Raw genomic sequence first — 20,716 nt, 5'->3', positions numbered from 1 at the left:
CTACTCTAGTAGGGAGGAGAGAAATGATCTCCCTTATTTGAAATCAGTCCCCCCTTCCCAGTCTGTCTTAGGGTTTTCCAAAGATATAGAAACAATACATATTTGTATTTATACATGCATATAAAGAGAATTATTATATGGAATCGGTTCATATGATTGTGGATGCAAGTCCAAACTGCAGAGTTGGTCAGTAGACTGGAGACCCAGGTAGAGCCAATGTTCCAGTTAAAAGACGACCAAGGAGAAGATCTGAAGTTCCAAATAAAGTCTGAGGTCAGTATGCTGGAGAAGTCTCTCTTACTTCGGGGTGGGTTGGTCTTTTGTTCTATTCAGTCCTTTAACTGATTGGATGAGGGTCACCTGCATTATGGAGGGCAATCTGCTTTACTCTACTCATTAAAATGTTAACCTGATCAAAAATGGTCTTCAAGAAACCCCTATCCTATCTAATAAAAGAGTAATATGCAAATTGACCATCACTCCAACACACAAGATGGCCGCCCCCATGTGGTCAAAGATGGCCACCCCATGTGGACACAAGATGGCCGCCACAAGATGGCTGGCAGGGGAGGGCAGTTGTGGGTGATCAGGCCAGCAGGGGAGGGCAGTTGGGGGGAACCAGGCTTGCAGGAGAAGGCAGTTGGGGGGGACCAGGCCTGCAGGGGAGGGCAGTTGGGGGGGACCAGGCCTGCAGAGGAGGGCAGTTGGGGGGGACCAGGCCTGCAGGGGAGGGCAGTTGGGGGTACCAGGCCTGCAGGGGAGGACAGTTGAGGGCAACCAGGCCTGCAGGGGAGGGCAGTTAGGGGGGAGCAGGCCTGCAGGGGAGGGCAGTTGGAGGGGACCAGGCCTGCAGGGGAGGGCAGTTGGGGGGGACCAGGCCTACAGGGGAGAGCAGTTAGGGGTGACCAAGCCTGCAGGGGAGGGCAGTTGGAGGGGACCAGGCCTGCAGGGGAGGGCAGTTGGGGGGGACCAGGCCTGCAGAGGAGGGCAGTTGGGGGGGACCAGGCCTACAGGGGAGGGCAGTTGGGGGGGACCAGGCCTGCAGGGGAGGGCAGTTGGAGGGGATCAGGCCTGCAGGGGAGGGCAATTGGGGGGGACCAGGCCTACAGGGGAGAGCAGTTAGGGGTGACCAAGCCTGCAGGGGAGGGCAGTTGGAGGGGACCAGGCCTGCAGTGGAGGGCAGTTGGGGGGGGACCAGGCCTGTAGGGGAGGGCAGTTGGGGGGGACCAGGCCTGCAGGGGAGAGCAGTTAGGGGTGACCAAGCCTGCAGGGGAGGGCAGTTGTGGGGGACCAGGCCTGCAGGGGAGGGCAGTTAGGGGTGACCAGGCCAGGAGGGGAGGGCAGTTAGGGGCAATCAGGTCGGCAGGGCAGGGCAATTAGGGGCAATCAGGCTGGCAGGGGAGGGCAGTTAGGGGCAACCAGGCTGGCAAGGGAGGGAAGTTAGGGGTGACTGGGGCAGCAGGGGAGGGCAGTTGGAGGCCACCAGGCCGGCAAGGGCAGGACAGTAGGGGCAATCAGGCTGGCAGGGGAGCAGTTAGGCATCGATCAGGCTGGCAGGGGAGTGGTTAGGGGGTGATCAGGCTGGCAGGCAGAAGCGGTTAGGGGCAATCAGGAAGGCAGGTGAGCGGTTGGAGCCAGCAGTCCTGGGTTGTGAGAGGGATGTCTGACTGCCCATTTAGGCCCGATCCCAGTGGGCCTAAACAGGCAGTCAGACATCCCTTGAGGGGTCCCAGATTGGAGAGGGTGCAGGCTGGGCTGAGGGACACCGCCCCTACCCCCCGCACGAATTTCATGCACCGGGCCTCTACTATATGATAAAATAAGAAGGAAATATTAATGACAATTATAGTCCTCATTTCTGTAACTGGTCACATGGTCATAGTTGGTATTCATAACCACCTCCTTCCATTATCCATTCAGTATTCCCTTTGTCCTCAGCAAGTACCTCAGGTGGTTGTGGTTCTTTATGAGATAGGGTGACCCATGCTTTCATTTATAAAGTCTTTGGGCCATTTGTAGTCCTACTTAGATTGTGTTGTCTTAGTTTTCTATTGACTTTAATCACAGGACACATTGTGCCCCCATTTGCACACCAATTCATCATTCCATCACTTACTCTAATCCTCTGGATTGCCCACATTTGCTCACCAAAATCTTTCCTTGCTCAAATCTCTTAATATTAAGAGATGTCCTAAGAGATTGCCTGTACTCCAAACATACTCTTCCTTACCTCTATTGTGAAATAATAGTCAAATTTCTTCTTGGTAGTCAGGATCAGTCACACCAGCAAGCACAGTAACTCCCTTCTTGGCCTGTTAATTTAGAGGCAAAATTTAGAGGACCTAAGTAGAAGTCATATGTGTGCTGTGAACTCCCAGATGATGAGGTACATCTGACTGGTTGGGGGTTGGGGGGGGCAGAGGAGGATCCTATGAAATTTCATGGAGAGTTCACTTTTAAACTGGGACTTGAAAGAATCTCTAGAATACCAGTGTTGAACTAGAGAAGCTGTGGAGCCCCAATGGGAAGGCCACTGATTGAGCAACTGCTATGTGCTCTGACTATGCAATGGTACTTAAATCCCATGCTTAGTTAAACTGGGAAATCTGAAAAGGTAGAATTCAACCTCTAATAGTGTCAGGCCCCAGTGAAAAGGAATGCTTCACCTGGCTGCTTAGTGTCAGTAGGGCTCCCAATCAATATATATTTTTTTACCAGTTCTGTTGGGCTCACCTGGTGATTTTGGTGGGACTGTGCATCAATCATGGAAAGAATGAATCTACCTGGGCTGCCATCTGTTGCTAGATTGAAGGTACTAGATCATTAAATGCTGGATTTGGGCCACATTCTTATGTTGGGTGAGGGCAGATAACCAGATTATCTTCCTCTTACCACCTTCCAAAGTTTTCTTCAGCTTGCCTCCTGCATTATTAGTTGTCTTTAGTAGGGAGGATCATGAAGAAACAGAGAAGTATGTCAACATCATTCAGTCCAGACGAAGTCTTTCTCACATATATTTTCAAACCCACAAATAGTTCACACCTCTATCACTGAGCCTCTTCCCCAGCGAATTCCCTCTGGCTTTCTGATTATTGCTGAAGTCTCTCTCTTTCTTGAGGCCCCTTACACTGAACTCCCTTCTCTTATCCCCCATTTGCATACCAATTCATCATTCCATCACTTACTCTAATCCCCTGGATTGCCCACATTTGCTCACTAAAATCTTTCCTTGCTCAAATACCATTTTGTCTCATGCCTTCCAGGCTTAACTTAACCTTGTCTCTCAATTGACAACACCTAATGACAGCCACCACAGTGCCTCTTAACTCTCATATAGCCTAGTTACCTCTTCCTCACCCTAGTCATTCATTTAATCCCACACTCCTCACATATTTTAACTCCATTTTAAGCCACTGTCCCCTCTGTTCCACATTTGCATTTTTTCCCATTCCTGAACCATCAATGCTGTGTGCAAAATCCTCCTTTTCCCATGCCCCCAGTTACCCCTTGTTCCCACTCTTCTCTAACCTCCAACTTCTTGCTTTCCTCACTTAGTCTCTGTTCCCCTGCCAGTTCCCTGCCTTTTAGCTATGACCCCCTTCCTTCTTCAAGCTCCCATATTGTCTCTAAAACTTCATATACTTCTTATGTCCCCATCTTGTCCCTCAATACCTCTCTCTACCACTTAACCTCTCTCTCTGCCTCTTTTCTTTCTTTCTTTTCACTGGCCTACATCATGGCCACTTATTTCCCATTCCTTTCACATATCTGGATCCACTGTTAGCCCATTCCTGCCATTTCCTTTTAGACACCTAATCACTGTATCTGCTGGCAGAGGAATCATATTTAGACACTTATTTTCTTTTTTCTAATGTTTATAGCAGCTTTACTTGTAATAGTCATGTATACATATGTAAAGAGATTTATAATAAATAATTGGCTCATGTGATTATAGAGACTGACGAGTCTCAAGACCTATAGTTGACAAACTGAAGAGAGTCAATGTGTAGATCCAGTCTGAGTGCAAAGGCCAGAAATCCAGAAATAGCCAACGTTTCTGTTGCAGTTTAAAGGCAGGAAAAAAGCAGTGTCCCAGCTCAAGACAGTCAGAAGAAATTCTCATATTTGGAAGAGGGTCAACCCTTTTGTTCTATCCAGGTCTTTAACTGATTAGATGAGGCTCACAGTGCATTTTGGAAACCATTTAGAATCTGATGATGCATGGCCCAGGTTGGGGGGATTTGCTTTGACACCTAGATCTTGAACTCTGAAACATCTTCATTTTTCGTATAGGTGTTTTAGACACCTCAAGTGGCAGGAAGGCAGGTTTATTTTCTTCCTGTTAAAACTTTCAAAGTTCAAAGTAAAAGTTTTTGCCCTGGAAAGTTGATTTTGTTTGTGGTGGGTGATGAGCAGGGGGTGTCTGGGCTATTTTCTTGACAATGCTATCTTTTATTAAAATTAAAAACAGTTTTTTAATCCTTACCTGAGAACATTTTACTTGATTTTTGGAGAGAGGGGAAAGAGGGGGAGAGGGAGGAAGAGAGAGAGAATTGCACCCTGACCAGGGATCAAACCAGCAACCTAAGTATATGTGCCCTGACCAGGAACCAACCCTTGACCTTTCCGTGTATGGGACGGGACAATGCTCCAACCAACTGAGCCACATGGGCTAGGGGGACAATGCAGAGGCCAGGTGTAATTTAGAAGGGTAGGGTCTATGTCTCCCTTGGCTTCTCTTTTTCTTTCAAGGGCCAGTGTTGAGTGAGTTGGATAGGCCAATGTCCTGGGCCAAGCCTGGCTATTTTTCGGTGGCACAGTGACTGCCAAAGTTATCAGCACCCTTAGGAGAGCCTCTTCCCTTTGATTCTCTCTGTCTGCCCTCTGCACTTAGGATGTGACCCTCCCCCAAACCCAATCCCACTGAGCATGCATGTGCAGGCACACATACTATGCCTCAGCAGATCAAGGGCCAGGGACTTACTGTTCCACTTTTAGAGATAACCAATTCTTGTTGTAGAGAGTACATCATTTCTGTCTTTTGGTCAGTGGGTCCTACTCTTGAGACTTTAGAATTAGCCAATGGCAGAGGGGAGTGTGAGAAAGGAGGGAAAAGAGAACTCTGGAGTGTCAGTGCTGACAGGGCCCAAATATTCCACCTGATCCAAGAGATTTGTTGCATGCCTGTGAAAATTGAAGTTTAGAGAGGGGAAGAGACTTGCCCAGTCAGACCTAACCTGTGTTGCTAGCTTCTGGAATGTATGGGAGAAAGTTTTCAAAACCAGGGGCTTATGTTTATGTTTCTAATTTAACTATAACTTCCTTATATCCATTCTTACCTCTCTCTAGTATTCTGTAATTTTCTTGATCTATTTAGTTCTCTCCTCTTTAATTTCATAGAAGCATCTTTGATGGGTTGTACTATATAAATTGTCATGCTAAACCATATGTCTAAAACGCAATATTGCCTACAGGTTTAGAATCCTTGTTTTTTATTTTAGTTTCTTTTGTTACATAATAGTGGCATCGCTTTATTCTTTTTGATCCTTGGAACAAGTCTACTGGAATTGTCTCCAAAGTGTACAGGATCATATATTCTTCTGATCAGCTTTATTTGAGGAAATCACTCACTGCCTGAACAGAAAAAGTATCCTCAATCTCCCCTTAGGGCAACACCAGGAAATGTGAAGTAGTAGCGCACATGGTATCACAGGTGTGCTTACATTTTTTAGGTGTTTGGTGATTGTAACATCACATACCATGTGGTTTGGGCCCAAACACTGAGGAGTAGAAGGTAATGGTAAACCACTGCTGTGTTTTCTTTTTATATTTCCCTTTCATTTTATCTTGAAAACGCTATGATGATACAATCCAAAATGAAATATGAGATAATGCTGAAAGAAGACACTCCCAGGTTCAAAGGCACTCAGTCCCCTGGGAAGAGCAGAGAACATATACAAATAACATTGTTGCTAAGGCTCCACCTAGATAAAAGCCAGAAAGATATCTAGTGGCTGATGTGCAGAAAGATGCAAGGAAAATACAACACATACAGTATTTCACAGCACATATAAATGGATTATGGAACATAAGAAACATGAACCAAGGTAAATTGGAAATGGTAAAGCAAGAAATGGAACATCTGAATATTGCAGTGCTTTGTATTAGCAAACTAAAATGAACTAGAATGAGCCATTTTCTCAGGCAACTACAAAGTGTTCTACTCTGGAAATGACAAGCTCAGAAACAGTGTGGCTTTAATAGTGAGGCAAGATATAGCACAGGCAGTTAGGGCCTACAATGTGAGGTCTGACTGAATAATATCAATCAGACTTATAGGAGTACCTACCAACATAATCATCATTCAAGTCTATGCTCCAACTATAGATGCTGCTAAAGATGAAATTGATAGCTTTTACATAAGCATCCAGGCAGAAAATGATCAAACACACCAAAAAAAGACATGCTGATAATTAAAAAAGGAAGAAGCATTCAGCATCAAATTCTGAATGTTCATTGACTATTTAAGTGCTCTGAAAAATTTCAGAAGACAGTGTATGCTTTATAAACTATAGGAAATCCTTTGACTGTGATCATAAAAAGCTATGGGTTCCTTTGAAAAAATGAGCATTCCTTAGCACTTGATTGTACTGATGTGTAACCTGTATTATGGACAGGAAGAAACTGTCAGGACAGAACATGGAGAGACAGAATGATTTCCTATAGGTAAAGGTGTCAGACAGGTGTCATAATCTCCTTATTTGTTTAATCTTTATGCAGAATATCTATATATATAAAAGCCTTAGTGACCATTCAACTGTTCGACCAGTAGCTATGATGCGCACTGACCACCAGGGGCCAGACACTCAATGCGTAGGCATAGAAACATGGAACAGACTGATGAATATCAGAGGGAAGGGGGGAGGAGGGAGGGAAGAGATTAACCAAAGATCTTATATGCATACTAGAGGCCCAGTGCATGGATTCGTGCACTGGTGGGGTCCCTCAGCCTGGCCTGAGGGGATCGGGCCAAAACTGGCAGTCAGACATCCTCCGAGGGGTCCTCAGGCCAGGCCAAGGGTCCCCACTGGTGCACAAATCCATGCACCGGGCCTCTATTATCATATGAAAAACTGGACTAGACTCAGAAGAAGGAGGAGTAAAAATAGGTGGAAGAAATATCAATATGTAATTTAAGATATTCAGATGACACCATTTTACTGGCAGAACATAGCAGTGATGATTTAGTATGACTTCAAATGAAAGTGAAAGGAGAAAGTGCCAATGCAGGATTGCCTTTGAACATCAAAAAGACAAAAATCATGACTACAGAAGAAATACACAATTTCGATATGAACAATGAAGACATTTTTAAATATTTTTATTACCTTGATTTAATCATCAATTCAAATGGAAACTGTAGTCAATAAATCAAGAGAGGGCTGATATTTGGACAGGGAGCAATGGGAGAATTAGGAAAAATTAGCAAGAGCAAAAATGTGTCATTAGAGACCAACTTAAGGTCATTTACACCCTTGTATTCCCAATTACTGTGTATTGATGCAAAAGTTGGATGGTAAAGAAGGCTGATAGGGAAAAAAAGATTCATTTGAAACACAGTGTTGTAGGAGAGCTCTATTGATACACTGGACTGCCAAAAAAGATGAACAAGTGAGTATTTGAACAAATTAAACCTGAAACATCACTGGGGGCAAAAATGACAAAATTAAAGCTATATGATTTCTGGCAATTCATGAGAAGGAAGGGTTCTTTGGAAAAGACAATAGCTGGGAAAAATAGAAGGCAGAAGTAAAAGAGGAAGACCAAATATGAGATGGATTGACTCCATAAGAGAAGCCACAGGCATGAATCTTTAGTATCTGAGAAGGGCTATAAGGACAAGGCATTGTGGACATCACTCATTTATAGGGTCACCAGAGTCAGAGCTGACTGAATGGCACATAACAACAAGGACACATGGTATCATAAGAAGAGTCCTTATACTTACTGGAGAATAATCATGTAAGGAAGAACACAAATATAACATCTGTATTTTCTCTACAACACTTGTTTTAGCTCTTTTTCTCTAAGAACTCAGGGATGGGGGAGACCTTGTATGAACAGAATTGGGGATTGGTTATTTGGTTAGATATTACATTTACTTTGGAGCTAGGAACAAAATATTGTAACTAATTTTTTTTTTTTTTGCATTTTAAGGAGCTTTGGCTCACAGTGATTTCTCTGGAAAAAGCAGAAAGAATCCTGGGGTGAGGACACATATGAGCACATTAACTTAGTCTCTGAGTCATGGGATGCCATGGGTGTGTGCATGCTTGTGTGCACATGCACACAAACATGCACACACACGCTGGCAAACATGTGCATGTGAAAACATTGTTACATACAAACCTAAAAATACATAGTTTGTGTTTATAGCTTCCTTCCTCCCTCCCTTCCTTCCTTTCTTTCTGTTGTTGAGAGTGTTACAGATGCCCTCAATTTTCCTTCCTTTGCCCCTGCCATCCGGCTCCTGCCCTATCCATGTTTCTTTAAAACAAACTTGCATTTTTTTCACTTAACAATTTGTCTTGATTATCTTTCCATATCAGTACGCATAGATATACCTCAATCTTTTTAACTATCATATGGAGTCCTGTAATATGGATGTATCATTCATTTTCCCAGACAGAGTTCATGGCTATTTAGGTTTGTTGTGTGTGGTGTTTTTTTTTTTTTTCATATTAAAGGTAATGCCTTAGCTAAAACTATAAAACTCTTAGAAGAGAACAGCCTGTATAAGACATCTTCAATTCCATGGTTTGTTTTGAAGCACTGCCTGGGGAATCCATTGTTACAACAGCCCACAGTTATCTGTCAGTTGGAGGAGGGTAATTGAGGAAAATATATGTTGTTTTAATTGGGGGAGACAGGATGGGGAGTGAGTGAAAATGCTGGTTCAGAGTTTTACAGGGTGTACTGGTCATGGGCAAATGAAGGAAAGGCTTTAGAATCAGTGGGGTTTGGAGGAGGACAGAAAAGAGATGAGGATTGGAAATTATGATTTTGCAATAGTCTCGATGTCCAAGGAAATTCTAATACCAGAGGAGAGTTGTTTTGTTTTGCAACTTATAAAATAGCCTGCATAAAATTGCTAATGCTGCCTGATACAAACAGAATGCCTAAGGAGTCAGCCCATCTCAGTTTCCCAACCCTAAAGAAAAACTGCCACTTTTTCAAACACATGCCTTTATCCTGATATACTCCCTTCTGACCATCCAGCAGGTACTATATGCCAGGCACTTTATTTTATTTTTTTTCTTTATTGATTAAGGTATTAAATATGTGTCCTTATAGCCCCATTGCCCACCACCCACCCCACACCACTCATGCCCTCACCCCCCTGTTGTCTGTGTCCATTGGTTAGGCTTATATGCATGCATACAAGTCCTTTGGTTGATCTCTCCCCCTTACCCCCACCCTCCCCTACCTTCCCTCTGAGGTTTGACAATCTGATCTATGCTTCTATGTCTCTGGATCTGTTTTTGTTCATCAGCTTATGTTGTTCATGATATTCCATAATGAGTGAGATCATGTGATATTTATCTTTCTTTGACTGGCTTATTTCGCTTAGCATAATGCTCTCCAGTTCCATCCATGCTGCTACAAATGGTAAGAATTCCTTCTTTTTCACTCCTTCTTTTTTACTGCAACATAGTATTCCATTGTGTAGATGCACCACAATTTTTTAATCCACTCATCTGCTGATGGGAACTTAGGCTGTTTCCAAATCTTAGCCATGGTAAATTGTGCTGCTATGAACATAGGGGTGCATATATCCTTTCTGATTGGTGTCTAGTTTCTTGGGACATAGTCCTAGAAGTGGGACCATTGGGTCAAATGAGAGTTCCATTTTTAGTTTTTTTGAAGAAAATCCATGCTGTTCTCCACAGTGGCTGCACCAGTCTGCATTCCCACCAGCAGTGCATGAGGGTTCCTTTTTCTCCGCATCCTCTCCAGTACTTGTCATTTGTTGATTTGTTAATGATAGCCAGTCTGACAGGTATGAGATGGTACTGCATTGTCATTTTGATTTGTATCTCTCGTATGATTAGTGACTTTGAGCATATTTTCATATGTCTCTTGGCCTTCCTTATGTCTTCTTTAGAAAAGTATCTATTTAGGTCTATTGCCAATTTTTTGATTAGGTTGTTTGTCTTCCTTTTGTTAAGTTGTATGAGTTTCCTGTAAATGTTGGAGATTAAACCCTTATCGGTGATAACATTGCCAAATATGTTCTCCCATGCAGTGGGCATTCTTGTCGTTTTGTTGATAGTTTCTTTTGCTGTGCAAAAGCTTTTTATTTTGATGTAGTCCCATTTGTTTATTTTCTCTTTCGTTTCCATTGCCTTAGGAGCTATATCAGTGAAGAAATTGCTTCGGCATATGTCTGAGATTTCGCTGCCTGTGGATTCCTCTAGTATTTTTATGGTTTCCTGTCTAATGTTTAAGTCCTTTATCCATTTTGAGTTTATTTTTGTGTATGGTGTAAATTGGTGGTCTAGGTTCATTTTTTCACATGTATCTGTCCAATTTTCCCAACACCATTTATTGAAGAGACTGTCTTGACTGCATTGTATTCTCTAGCCTCCTTTGTCAAATATTAATTGAGCATAGTGGTTTGGGTCAATTTCTGGGTTCTCTATTCTATTCCATTCATCTATATGTCTGTTCTTGTACCAGGACCAGGCAGTTTTGAGAACAGTGGCTTTGTAATACAGTTTTATATCTGGTATTGAGATCCCACCTACTTTGTTCGTCTTCCACAGGATTGCTGCAGCTATTTGGGGTCTTTTTATTCCAGATGAATTTTGGGGGAGTTTGTTCTAGGTCTGTGAAATATGCCATTGGTATTTTAATGGGGAGTTCATTGAATCTGTAAATTGCTTTGGGTAGTATGGACATTTTAATGACGCTGATTCCACCAATCCATGAACATGGTATGTTCTTCCATCTGTTTATGTCTTCCTCTATCTCTTTTTTCAGTGTCCTGTAGTTTCTGAGTACAAGTCTTTTACCTCTTTATGTTTATTTCTACGTATCTTAATTTTTTTGGTGCGATGGTAAATGGGATTTTTTTTTTAGTCTCTCTTTCTGTAAGTTCACTATTGTTTTATAGAAATGCCATAGATTTCTTGGCATTAAGTTTGTATCCTCTTACATTGCCAAATTCATTTATTAAGTGTAATAAATTTTTGGTGGAGTCCTTAGGGTTTTCTATGTACAGAATCATGTCATCTGTGAATGAGGAAAGTTTTACTTCTTCTTTTTCAATTTGGATGGCTTTTATTTCTTCTTCTTGTCTGATCACAATGGCTAGTACTTCCATTACTATGTCGAACAAGAGTGGTGAGAGTGGGCATCCCTGTCTTGTTCCTGTTCTTAGGGGAAATGGTTTTAGTTTTTGCCCATTGAGTATGATGTTGGCTGTGGGCTTGTCATATATGGCTTTTATTATGTTGAGGTATGATCCTTCTATTCCTACCTTGCTGAGAGTTTTTATTCAGAAAGGGTGCTGGATTTTGTCAAATGTTTTTTCTGCATCAATTGATATGGCTATGTGATTTTTATCTCTCAATTTGTTTATGTGATGAATCACATTTATTGATTTGCGGATATTATACCATACTTGCAGCCCTGGGATAAATCCTACTTGGTCATGGTGTATGATCTTTCTGATGTACTGCTGGATCTGATTTGCTAGAATTTTGTTGTGGATTTTGGCATCTATGTTCATGAGATAAATTAGCCTGTAATTCTCTTTCATTGTGTTGTCTTTATCTGATTTTGGTATTAGGGTGATGCTGGCTTCACAGAATGAACTTGGAAGTGTTCTTTCCTCTTGAATTTTTGGAATACTCTGAGGAGGATAGGTTTTAGTTCTTCCTTGAATGTTTGGTAAAACTCCCCTGTGAAGCCATCTGGCCCTGGGCTTTTGTTTGCTGGAAGCTTTTTGATGACTGCTTCAATTTCTTCCATAGTTATTAGTCTATTGAGATGTTTAGGTTCTTCCTGATTGAGTTTTGGAAGGTTGTAGTTTTCTAGGAATATGTCCATTTCCTCCAGGTTGTCTAGTTTTTGTAATAGAGTTGTTCATAGTATTTTTTTAAACAATCCTTTGTATTTCTGTGGAGTCTGTTGTTATTTAGCCTCTTTCATTTCTGATTTTGTTTATTTGGGTCCTCTCTCTTTGCTTCTTGGTGAGCCTAGCTAGAGGTTCATCAATGTTGTTTATCCTTTCAGAGAACCAGTTCTTGTTTTCATTGATCTTTTGTATTGTTTTTTTGGTCTCTATGTCATTTATTTCTGCTCTGATCTTTATTATCTTCTTCCTTCTGCTTACTCTGGGCTTTTCTTGTTGCTCTCTTTCTAAATCTTTAAGTTGTAGATTTAGATGACTTACTACCATTTTTTTTCTGTTTTTTTGAGGTAGGCCTGTAGAGCTACAAACTTCCCTCTCAGGACTGCTTTCACTGTGTCCCATAGATTTTGGATTGTTGTGTTTTCATTGTCATTCCTTTCCAGGATATTTTTAATTTCAACTTTGATCTCTTTGGTAACCCAATCATTATTTAATAGCATGCTATTCAGCTGTCAAGGGTTTGAATTTTTTATTGTTTTTATTGTAGTTTATTTCTAATACTAAAGGCCCATTGCAAGAAATTCGTGCATTGGTGGGGGGGGGTGTGTCTCTGAGCCCAGCCTGAACCCACTCCAATCTGGAACTCCTTGGGGGATGTCCAATTGCAGTTTAAACCCGATATCTGTGGGCCTAAACCGGCAGTCGGACTTCCCTCTCACAATCTGGGACTTCTGGCTCCCAAACACACGCCTGCCTGCCTGCCTGATTGCCCTTAGCCACTTCTGCCTGCCAGCTTGATCACCCTTTAACCACTCCCATGCCAGCCTGATCAACACCTAACTGCTCCCCTGCCAGCCTGATTGCCCCCAAGTGCCCTCCCCTGCCAGTCCAGTTGCCCCTAACTGCCCTCCCATCTGGCCTGATTGCCCACAACTGACCTCCCTTGCCAGCCATCTTGTGGTGACCATCTTGTGACCATATAGGGGCAGCCATCTTTGGCGAGGGCATGATGGTCTATTTGCATATTACCTGTTCATTATATAGTATATAGGATTATGCCATTGTGGTCTGAGAAGATGCTTGATATGATTTCAATCTTCTTGAATTTGGAGAGACTTTGCTTGTGACCCAATATGTGGTCTAACTTTGAAAATGTCCCATATGCACTTGAGAAGCATATATATTTCATGGCTTTGGGGGGAAATGTTCTGAGGATGTTATTTATTTATTTATTTATTTATTTATTTATTTATTTATTATTTTTTTTTGATTACAGATCTTTTATTTTATTAAAGGAATCATTTGAGATTCATAGTTGTCTTAATATTTGAGTGCAGCCAGGAGTTCCTGAATTGACACTTGTTTCTCGTCTCTGAAGGGTTTTTCAGAGGTTGATAGTATGACTTCTGTTCTGAGGATGTTATTTAATTCCATCTGATCTAGTGAGTCATTTAGGATTGTTGTTTCTTTGCTGAATTTTTGTCTAGAGGACTTATCCAGTGATGTTAGTGTGTATTAAATCCCCCCACTGTGATTGTATTGTTGTGGATCTCTTCCTTGATATCTTCCAGGAGTTTTTTCTATGTATTTGGGTGCTCCTGCATTGGATGCATATATGTTAATCAGGGTTATATCCTCTTGTTGTATCGATCCCTTTAGTATTATGAAGTGGCCTTCCTTATCTCTTGTTATGGTCTTCACTTTGAGGTCTATTTTGTCAGATATAAGTATTGCTACCCCAGTTTTTTTTTTTAATATATTTTATTGATTTCTTACAGAGAGGAAAGGGAGAGGATAGATAGTTAGAAACATTGATGAGAGAGAAACATCGATCAGCTGCCTCCTGCACACCTCCCACTGGGGATGTGCCTGCAACCCAGGTACATGCCCTTGACCGGAATCGAACCCAGGACCCTTCAGTCCGCAGGCTGACGCTCTATCCACTGAGCCAAACCGGTCAGGGCCCCCAGTTTTTTGTTTTTTTTCTTTTCATTTCCATTTGCCTGGAAGATATTTTTCCATCCCTTCACTTTCATTCTGTGTGAGTCCCTTGTTTTGAGGTGGGCCTCTTATAGACAGCATATATATGGGTGATGTTTTTTTATCTACTCAGCCACTGGATGTCTTTTGATTGGAGCATTTTGTCCATTTACGTTTAAAGTTATTATTGAAAGGTACTTGTTTGTAGCCATTTTTATTTTCTGTGCCTGTGTTCCTTCTTACCTTTTTATTTCTTCTTTTTACAACAGTCCCTTTAGTATTTCTTGTTATTGCTGGCTTGGTAGTGATAAACTCCCTTAGCCTTTTTTTGTCTGTGAAGCTCCTTATTTCCCCTTCAATTTTGAGTGATATCCTTGCTGGATAGAGTATTCTTGGATTTAGTCCCTAGCTTTGCATCACTTTGTAAATTTCCTTCCATTATTTGCTGGCCTGATGTGTTTCTGTTGAGAAATCATTTGATAATCTCATGGGAGATCCCTTGTACCTAACTTTCTGTCCCTCTCTTGCAGCCTTTAAGATTTTCTCTTTGTCCTGAATATTTGCCATCATAATTATGATGTGTCTTGGTGTGGGTCTTTTCCGGTTCATCTTGTTTGGGACTCTCTATGCTGTGTGAGTTTTTTCTTCCCCACATCAGGGATGTTTTCTGACGTTATTTCTTCAAATAGATTTTCTAACCCTTGTTCCTCTTCCTGTCATTATGGCACCCCTATTATTCATATGTTGCTTTGTTTCATGTTGTCCCAAAGCTCCCTTAGGCTCTCCTCCTATCTTTTAATTTTTTTCTCCAATTGCAATTTAATTTGGGATTGTTTTGCTTTTTTGTCTTCTAATTCACTAATTTGGTCCTCTGCTTCTCCTAGTCTACTGTTGAAACTTTTCCATGGTGTTTTTTTTTTTTATTGCAGCTATATCACTCTTTATTTCTTCTTGATTCTAACATAAGTTGTTGATTTTTTTCATCTATCTGGTTTATGAACTGTATGACCCTTATTCTAATTTCTTTTACTGACATATTTCATGCCTCTATTTCACTTAGCTGCTTTTCTGACGATTCCTCCTTTTCTTTCCTTTGGTGCTTTCTTTGTCTACCCATTTTTGTTTTCACTGAAAGGATCTAAATATGGAGTCGTGCAGGGGCTGCACCTAAGGTGGCAGTGGCTCCTTGAGCAGTCGTGGAAGTGGCTGCTCCTCATTTGGTGGTGGCTCCTCTGGTGGGCACTGTTCGCAGCAGTGGTGGCTCCTCTGGCTGGGTCGGGGGAGGCTTCTCACACAGCTGCTGCTCCTCAGGCGGGGGTGGGCTGCTCATGAGACAGCTTCTCCTTGGACGGGGTTGGGGGTGTGGGCCACTCACACAGCTCCTGCTCCTTGGATGGCAGAAGGCCACATGAGGCTGCTGCTCCTCGGTCTGGGGAGGGCTGCTCATGGGGCTGCTGCCTCTTAGAGGGGGGCAGGCTACTCGTGTGGTCGCTACTTCTCAGATGGGGATGGGCTGTGCACACAGCTCGTGTGGTTACTGCTTCTCAGATGGGGATGGGCTGCGCACACAGCTCGTGTGGTTGCTGCTTCTCAGACGGGGTTGGGCTGCACACACAGCTGCTGCTCTCAGATGGGGAGGCGGGCTGCTCACACATAGCTGCTGCTCCTTGGATGGGGGCAGTCCGCGTGATGCTGCCTCTCCTTGGTCTGGGGTGGGTTGCTCACGTGTCTGCTGCTTCTGTGGTTGCAGTGCCCTGGGCTAAATTGCTGGGCCAGTCAGAGGGGAGCTTGCTTCAGAACTCACAGGAGCCTGCATCTGGTGTGGCTGGAGTCTCGGTGACTGTGGGAGTGCTGGCCAGGGTGGCTGTAGAGTCCTGGGTGTTATATGAGGGCAACCTGGGTGGAGGTGAGGCTGGACAACCAGTCACAGCAGCTCTCCCCTTCAAAGAAGCTAGGCCTCTGAGGAAGAGCAAGCCTCTCCGGGACTGTTTGCAATGGTAGCAGAGGCTGCCTAGTTAGGTGAGCCCAGTTAGCCTGCCCCTGAAGGTCCTGCGGAATCTATCTGTGCCACACACACACACACACACACACACACACACACACCACATAACCACACACTCCACTTTTGCTCCATCACTCAGTCACGCTTTCTCCCTCACTGCTGCCTTCTTCCTGCCTCTGTAGTTGGTCTGCAGTGTTATTGACCCATTCATGGATGGAGTCTCCTCTCCAGGTGTCTGGTTATGTGGCTTGCTCTCTAGCACATTGGACAACCAGGATAAAAGTCACTTCAACAAGTCATGACACAAAGGTAACAAAACATAAATGTACTCATGACACCGATAAGCCCAATATAAGTGACCAGCAGAGAAAAAGAGAATTAGGGGAGAGAAAAGAGAGCACAAATGATATGAGAGGAAAGAAAAAGAAGAAAAAAGAAGAAAAAGGAAGAAAAAGAAGAAAAAGGAAGAAAAAGGAAAAAAAATATATATGACACTGAGTGGCCAGATTATTACGATCTCTGAACACATAATAATCTGGCCACTCAGTGTATACCCTATATAATAAAAGGCTAATATGCAAATTGTCCCCTCGACCAGGAGTTCGACCAGCAGGCAGGTCGGCCAACTGCCCATGTCCCCTCCCCCTGGCCAGGCTGGCTGGACCCCACCCATGCACGAATTCAAGCACTGGGCCTCTAATATATATATGCACTACTGAGTGGCCAGATCAGAGATCATAATAATCTGGCCACTAGTGTGTGTGTATATATATATATATATATATATATATATATATATATATATATACACATATATGACGGTGGGGGCAGAGTCTTATATACAGAAAGTAAGATTAAGAATTGGATGAAGGAGAAACCAAGATGGCGGCATAGGTAAGCACCTACACTGCTGCCTCGCACAACAATTTCAAAACTACAACTAAAACACAGAACGGACACCATCCAGAACCACAGGAAAGCTGGCTGAGTGGAAATTCTACAACTAGAAGGAAAGAGAAAAGCTCACAGAGAATTGGAGGTACGGCAAAGGGTCTTTATGCGCGCAGAGAGGAAGGGCGGCTGAGAGCCTGGCTGACTTTCTCTGGTGGAAGGGGGAAGGAAGCCGCCGACCGCACTGAACCCCAGTTCTGACTGCACTGAACCCCAGTTCCGGGTGAGCCGCTGGGGACCCACGCTCTTACAGGGGCAGTCTGGACTCTCGGGCGGAGACTCGGGAGCCGGGGAAGGCAGAGGACTGAAAGCGTGCGCGCGCCAGTGCGCACAAAGGCTGCGGAGGTTGCCACAGGCTTTCCCTAGTGGAAGGGAGTCGGAGGTTCCTGACTGCACTGGGCCCCAGTCCTGACTGCACTGAACCCCGGTTCCAGGAGAGCCCCTGGGGACCCACACTCTTGTGGGGGGAGTCTGGACTCTCTGGCGGAGACTCGGGAGCCGGGGAAGGCGGAGGACTGAAAGCACGCGCGTGCCAGTGCGCACAAAGGCTGCAGAGGTTGCCACAGGCTTTCCCTAGTGGAAGTGAGTCGGAGGTTCCTGACTGCACTGAACCCCGGTTCCAGGCAAGCCCCTGGGGACCCACGCTCTTGTCAGGGGAGTCTGGACTCTCGGGCAGAGACTCAGGAGCCAGGGAAGGTGGAGGTCTGAAGGCGCGCAAGTGCACACAAGGGTAAGGCTGACAGGAAGCCAAGACTGAGACTCCACCCCATCCAAGCTGAGCACAGAGGCTATTGCAATTTGGCAAGTCTAATCCTATAAGGCTGTCTCCAGCAACGAACTTCTCCCAGCATAGACACAGCTGATCCTTACAGTCAACTGGCCTGGAGGTCAATTCTTCCCAGTGATACCAACAACAATCAAGACTTAATTACAACAAGGCTGTACACACAGTCCACAAAGGGGTGCACCAAGAGTGTCCACCTCAGGTTAACTGGGGAGGCAGACCCACTGGGCCATATTGGAAACCTAGCACACAAATCTACCTTACCAACTCAGGGAAGCAGTGAAAATGCGGCGTCAAAGAATCAGATCACAAACGAAAGAAATGGAGGAAAACAAACGACTGGATATAGAATTCAAAACCACGGTTATAAGGCTTTTGAAGAATATCCTAGAAAAGGCCGATAAATATAACGAGACCCTCGAAGATATGAGAAAGGACCAACTAGAAATTAAGCATACACTGACTGAAATAAAAAATATTATACAGAGACCCAAAAACAGACAAGAGGAACCCAAAAATCAAGTCAAAGAATTGAAATACAAAGAAGCAAAAAACACTCAACCGAAAAAGCAAAAAGCAAAAAAAAAAAAAATCCAAAAAGTTGAAGATAGTGTAAGAAGACTCTGGGACAACTTCAAGCGTACCAACATCAGAATTATGGGGGTGCCAGAAGAAGAGAGAGAGCAAGATACTGAAAACCTATTTGAAGAAATAATGACCGAAAACTTTCCCCACCTGGTGAAAGAAATAGACTTACAAGTCCAGGAAGCGCACAGAACCCCAAACAAAAGGAATCCAAAGAGGACCACACCAAGACACATCATAATTAAAATGCCAAGAGCAAAAGACAAAGAGAGAATATTAAAAGCAGCAAGAGAAAAACAGTTAATTACCTACAAGGGAGCACCCATACGACTGTCAGCTGATTTCTCAACAGAAACTATGCAGGCCAGACGGGAGTGGCAAGAAATTTTCAATGTGATGAATAGCAAGAACCTACAACCAAGATTACTCTACCCAGCAAAGCTTTCATTCAGAATTGAAGGGCAGATAAAGAGCTTCACAGATAAGAAAAAGCTAAAGGAGTTCATCACCACCAAACCAGTATTATATGAAATGCTGAAAGGTATTCTTAAAGAAGAGGAAGAAGAAAAAAGTAAAGAGAAAAATTATGAACAACAAATACATATCTATCAACAAGTGAACCTAAAAATCAAGTGAATTAAAAACCTGAGGAACAGAATAATCTGGTGAATATAATAGAATCAGGGGCATAGAAAGGGAGTGGACTGATAATTCTCAGGGGGAAAGGGGTATGGGGGTGTTCATGAAGTGACTGGACAAAAATCATACACCTATGGATGAGGACAGTGTGGGGGGGGGGGGGAGGTAAGGGCAGAAGGTGGGGTGGGAACTGGGTGGAGGGGAGCTATGGGGGGGAAAAGGAGAAATAATTGTAATAATCTGAATAAAGATTTATTAAAAAAAAAAGAATTGGATGAATATGGGAAGGACCTCAGTTCAGTATAGAGGAAGTACAAAGAGGATGAGTGGATAAGAAGAAATAGAAAGAGAAGAAAATAATGATGATGATGATAATAATAATAATAATAATAAATTTTAAAAATTGATTAAAAATAGGATAAAAAATAAAATAAATTAGAATGATAGAAAAACAATGCAAAAGATATAGAAAATAAAGAAACAAATGAAAAAGAAAAACAATGAAAAAAGACATAATAAAATAAAATAAAATAAAATAAAATAAAATAAAAATGAAAAAGTGAAGTGTCATTCCTTTGGCTGGTTTAAGATCCACTCTTCTGTACTGTCTGTGGTTTCTCAGTTTCCTGTTGCTGAGACTGAAGGCCTCTCTTTAGGCCAGTCCCTGTGGACTCTTAAGGACTATTCAAAGAAAAAAATTTATGTATTCTTTGTAACACTCAGGGTATAGTCTGGGTGTGGCTGTATTGGCTGCCTGGAGATGGCAGGGAGGGGCTATCTCTTCAGGAGAAAATGGCTACTCACAGTCACCTCTCCCAGGTCCTCTCCTCACCCCCGCCTCTCCCCAGACTCCACAAGTCCACACCTCCTCCTGCACCTCAGCCAGAGTTGAGTGTATTCAAACGTTCCTATGAACTAGGTTCAGTGAAGAAAAGCAAAAGACAAAAAGAGGAGCAAGAGCTGCACCTCTGCGAACCCCTCTCCTCCCAGCACCACTCGGTTTGGGGAGCCATCTTGAATGTCCCCTCTGGACTCCATCTGTCATGACAGTGGACCCAGATCTAGAATCCCCTGCCACCACCAGTCCTGCAGATCTCCTTTCCATGGTCAGATGCTGTGCCTATCCCAAGGGATATGGCCTCAGTGCCATGCGGTTTCTCTCTGACCCTCTGGGCTCAGAGGGCTCGCAGTTCTCTCCAGCCAAGATCCCTGATTTTACCATTCTCTAGGCATCCTCTGCCCTTCCCGGCTGCGGATTGTCTCACCATCTGTGTCTACTTTGCCAATTCAGAGTGGATGTTATTCAATTTAGTTGTGCGTTCTATCTGGACAAGGCTCTGGACACGTCTGTCTATTCCGCCACCATTTTGTTTCTCTCACAGGCACTTTCTAAGTAGTAGTTATTGGTATTTGCATTTACAGATGAAAACACACACAAATCTCTGAGTGGTTTAATAACTTGCTCAAGGGTACACAACTAGTACATCAGCTACTATTGCTTGAATTGGCATTGGCTTAGAAGAAAAGCTGAAGAGAATAGCTGTCAGTGAGTGAGAGAGAGAGAAAGAGAGAGAACACAAACAGAGAGAGACTGTGTTGTGTCTAAGGGCAGAGGCAGAGGTGCCAAAACCCCCTT

The sequence above is a fragment of the Plecotus auritus genome (genome assembly GCF_963455305.1).
Source record: "Plecotus auritus genome assembly, chromosome: X".
NCBI lineage: Eukaryota > Metazoa > Chordata > Mammalia > Chiroptera > Vespertilionidae > Plecotus > Plecotus auritus.
The sequence above is the reverse complement of the archived record's forward strand: the minus strand, read 5'-3'. Positions refer to the sequence as shown.